Below are 4,711 nucleotides of genomic sequence, written 5' to 3' on the forward strand. Positions count from 1 at the left end.
TAGTGCAACTGCTTACTTTTTCCCCTTTACCATTCATATTCTCTCTACTTATTGAGAACTTTATTTCAGGACAGCTGACAGGGCCTTTGGCATGTGCCCCTCTAGAAGTCTTCTGTGCTGATTTCTTCTCATTCTGGTACAAATTCTGGAGTCTGCACTTGTGCCTGTTAATACAGTAAACAAAAGTTGCCATTCCATCCAGCCCTGAAAGGTCTCATCTTCTGTTTCTTATTTTCCCTCCTGAGAATCATTGGCCACATGAGCACATAAGTTGCTCAGGATATTTTATTCTACATAATTTGAAGCTATTTGGAGACAGCTTTCATTAGGAAGCCAAACAATTGACATAGTTAAAAGAGACCATTTTATATTTATATTTTCCTTTGTTAGCTAAAGTCTTTTACTAACTCACACATAATTACTTGTCTTCTTCTCATTTGTTAAAACAATAAGTCAAACAACACTTGCCACAGTAACGTCTGTCAAAGGGGAGGGCCGTAAAAACTCCAGCAGTACATTCAGCTGAGGGGCACTCCCGACGGAGATGACTCATTTTTCCGTTTGCCACCACCCTATTGTATTTCCGGACAGTCAGCTCAACCGTTTGCTTATGCTTATCCTGCTGAGAGTGGTGCAAGTCTTCTTTCTTTTCTTAATACCACCACAGAGTTTCAACACAAGATGAAGGGTGGACTCCTTTCAAATGTTACAGTCAGATGAAAAGTATGACATCTTCCAGTTGCTTACCTGCAAAAATCAACTTTGTTACCCTGGATCTTACCCTTTCCATTTTCTGTAGTATCTGAGGGTCCAATCTGGAATGTTACGGTCTTTCCCATAAGGGTTTTTACAAAAATCTGTATGCTCCACCACTGAAGGATGATCCAAAAGTAAAAGAGGCTATTTTATAAATTGTCTTTTGGTCTCATTGATTGACTTGAACCGTGTAGAATGACATTTTATGAAATTAGATAGAAAAATAAAGTTTGTTACTGTATCTCTAAGGGACTGATTTCTCCTTCCAGCCAGCCATTTATCAAACTCCTACTGTGTCTATACAACTGATATGGCCTACATAGTCTCAGATTGCATAGCCAGCTGATGTCATGTTGTTGAGGGTAAAACACCTCCACTTGAAAATAATATGTATTTCATTTAGAATAGTTGATGATAAATTGCAGGTAGAAACTCACCTCTCTTTTAAGGTTCAACTTAAAGTAGTGCTTTCTTATTTCTACCCTTTGTGTGTCTTCCTTGACTTGTGTCAGGAGATTAACTGTAGTCCATGTTTAGAAGCTTTCTTAGACTTAAAGAAAAAGTTTCCAGTATACCAAGTAATGAAATGCTCAATGGGATCAGGCCTGCGTTATGGTTCCCTAACTGTGGGGATAATGTGTGCCACTCCGATAAGTACTGTATTAGTCAAATGCCTAGAAACCTGTTCACCTCCATTCCTGGCTTGAAAATTACAGAATTATGCTCCCTCTAGGTTCATTTATGCACAATTAAACAAAATGTGTGCAATAATTTGTTTCACTAATTTTTTTGAGTAGCAGAGTTAACTTGAATAAAAGACGATTGAGATGCTACTCCATTGAGCTTGGTTTGCATGCATTTTAGAGACACATTTATTTAAATTCAGCTAAAATCATCAGAAAAGGGGGGCACATGATTACAGGTTTGATTTTAAGATGAAGATAAAATTTGCAAGGCTATAGGTTCAGAGGTAAGGAAGAAAGCTGGAAGCAGTTGGTTTTCCATCTTAGCCATTATATCCTGAATAAAGAATTCTATTTTAAAAAATATCCCCTCATACTTAAAAAAATCACAATGTTTCCCATGCAAATAGAAACCATCATTTTATGTTGCTATCCTATGGTAAATTAACAAATGCACTTATTCATGTGCACAATCCATTTACCTTTTCAGCATATGGATCATTTGTTCATCTCAGAGGAATTTGTGAGAGTACAGAAAGCAGAATGTGTATATAGGAGAATATAACAATTTGTACCAGTGAGAGTACCAAAAGTTCAGCTTAGCACTTTATAAAAGATAAATGCAACTTCAAGTGACTGCCACACTTGCTATTAAAATAAGTGCATTGTCCTCATCTCAATGGGAATCCATGCCTAAATCCATCTGACTCACTCTGAGTAGTGTTGCCTATAGCATCATTACTCAGTCCTTTTGTAGACAGAGAGTGAATTAAAAACAAAGACTAAAATAAACATTCTTGCACCGTTGATTTGGCGTGAGGAGGATTGAGAAGAAATGGTTTGTACACACACACACACACACACACACACACACATACACACACAGTGTGATGCAGTTAGAACGTTTCATTGTGTTTTCCATTGAGTGTGCTGTCCTCTAAACAGCCTTGTATGTGAATCCAAAAGATTTTGATGCAGAGAGTGATGGGTGAGGAGGGATGACAAAAGAAAATAGAATCAAGAGAACAAATTGTGTTGGTTCTCATGTCCTAGAAAAACACTATCTGTCTTAGCTGTTTTTCTTGTTGCTAAGACAAAATACCCGACACCCAAAGTTAAAGGGGGAAAAGATTAGGTAGCTCGCAGTTTGTAGAGGTCTCAGCTAGTAATCAGCTGGCTCCAAGGCTGGGTGGTGTGACAGACAGGGCTCACAGAGGAGAAGCAGTTCATGGCAAGCAGAAGGTAACAAAGCATCAGAGGACTACTGCAGCTATTTCTATCCCTTATATCTTAGCCAGGCTACTTAGATTGGGTAGTGCTCACACCCTTAATCCTAATGCCCCTGATCTTAGCACTGCACCATAAATCAATGCCAGTGTCACATACTCTTTTTTTGTTTGTTTGTTTTTGTTTTTCTCCGGTACCGGGAACCGAACTCACGACCTTGCGCACACCAGGCAGGCGCTTTTGCCGCTGAGCTAAATCCCCAGCCCCTGTGTCACATACAGGGTTATGGTTAGATGTAGCTAGATGTAGCTACCTTTGGGAAAAGTCCCACCTCTGCTACATGAGGTTTGGCAAACATCTAGACACAGCCATAACATTATCTGACCTAGATCAAACAAAGATTTCTGAAACACCAAGTGAAAGAATTGTAGAGAAAATCAGCTTCTACGTCTTGAGGCAATAAAGCCTGATGATACCCCTGGTTCTCCTCAGTAAGCGGCCTATTGAGGATGTTCTTGTCCTCGATCATTCTGAGTACTTTGGTCAAGTCAATGTGGGGCCCACATTTCTGGAGGTCAATCAGTCTAGAGAGTGAAGCATGACTTTCAGTTTCCAGAGCGCTTTGTCTTTTATCAGCTTAGTTATTTTTTTTTTTTATTTTAAAGATAAAAGGAGGGAAACATTAACAGACATACAACATTTTACAACATATCACAAGCACAATACAGACAATACAGAGTTACAAACAAAGTGGTAGGGAATTAACAATGGTGGTTGTATTATATATTGATATTGGCCGCAGAATCTATGTTACATCGATATGGCAGTGCTGCTTTCAAACGAGTGGATTTGACAATAGTTGTAATTTTTCCCCTAGTGGCAAGTTAAACATGACCAAGCAGCTCAATCCCAAAATTCCTGACCACAATACACAAGACCCAAGACTACACTCAGCTTCCGTCAAGGAGTGAAAGTTGCTAGTGGTGTGCAAGAAGTACCTGGTGTACCCTCTGAGAATAAGCGCAGAAGACCCGGCTGCCACAGCCAAAGTACCTCACTCTCTGCTATGGTCTTGATATAGATGGAGTGAGTTTACCAAGACTTCAAGCATTGGAGATTGGATCTTCAGTGTGGCAAGACTGGAGGGTGGTAGGGATCTTGAAGAGGGGCTGGGGGGAAGTCCTTGAAAGTGTGACCCTCAGAAAGGATCCAGCTAGTTCTTGGTTAGTTCTCAAGAGACAGTTGTGATGGAAGGAGCAAGCCTGGTGTTCCCCTCCACTCCCTATCTCTTGCAATGTGATCTCTCATTTTCACACAGGCTTTTACCATGATGCCAGATGTCATTAATGCCTAACTAGAGGCAGGACCCATGAGGCTGGTAGTTGTGAAATTTCCACCTCAAAAACAACGTGCTCAAAAAATCTATGTTCTTTCTAAAGTTACTCAGATTTGGGTATTTTATTATGGTAAAGAAAATCAGAGTAATGCACCCTCCTTTCCTGCAGAAGTAGAAATTATCTGGAGCAGAGAATCTGTAACTCTTACCTTGTCATTCCTCGTGTCCAGCACATTATGTCATTTTTATTTATTCATTTATTTTTAATTTTAAAAATTAAAAAAACTTACAAAACAGCAGTGAAGACAAAATCAAAACAATACAAAAACAACAAAAATGATACATGCTCTCAAAGCAAAATGATAGGAATTAATAGATTGCTACATTACATAGTGTTATCTTCAGTGAAGTTGCTCAGTCCACCAGACATAAAAATGTAAGATTGACCAAACAATCAAAGACAGTAACAAGTGATAAAAAAACAACATTGGAAATGATGCAGAGCTTCACCATGCAAGATGGTAGGAGTTCAACAATTGTTCTTATGCTGCATATTGTCATTTTCAGATCAGTCATTCTGATTATCAAATTCAAGTGCGCAAAATTGGTCGAGAAAAAGAAAATTTTAAGCACTGACTGTTACTTTCAATAAACCACAGACATCAGTAATACCTCTATTCCAGCTGTCCTTGTATATGTGTATAAATTT

At 38.9% G+C, this 4,711-nt stretch overlaps 1 pseudogene; it reads right to left on the reverse strand.

Moving 5' to 3' along the window:
• Positions 1-418: 418 nt before the first annotated feature.
• Positions 419-3,195, reverse strand: LOC102020227 (annotated as a pseudogene).
• Positions 3,196-4,711: the final 1,516 nt, after the last annotated feature.

This window comes from Chinchilla lanigera, unplaced genomic scaffold, assembly GCF_000276665.1.
Source record: "Chinchilla lanigera isolate Chin_1 unplaced genomic scaffold, ChiLan1.0 scaffold00064, whole genome shotgun sequence".
NCBI classification, from domain to species: Eukaryota; Metazoa; Chordata; class Mammalia; order Rodentia; family Chinchillidae; genus Chinchilla; species Chinchilla lanigera.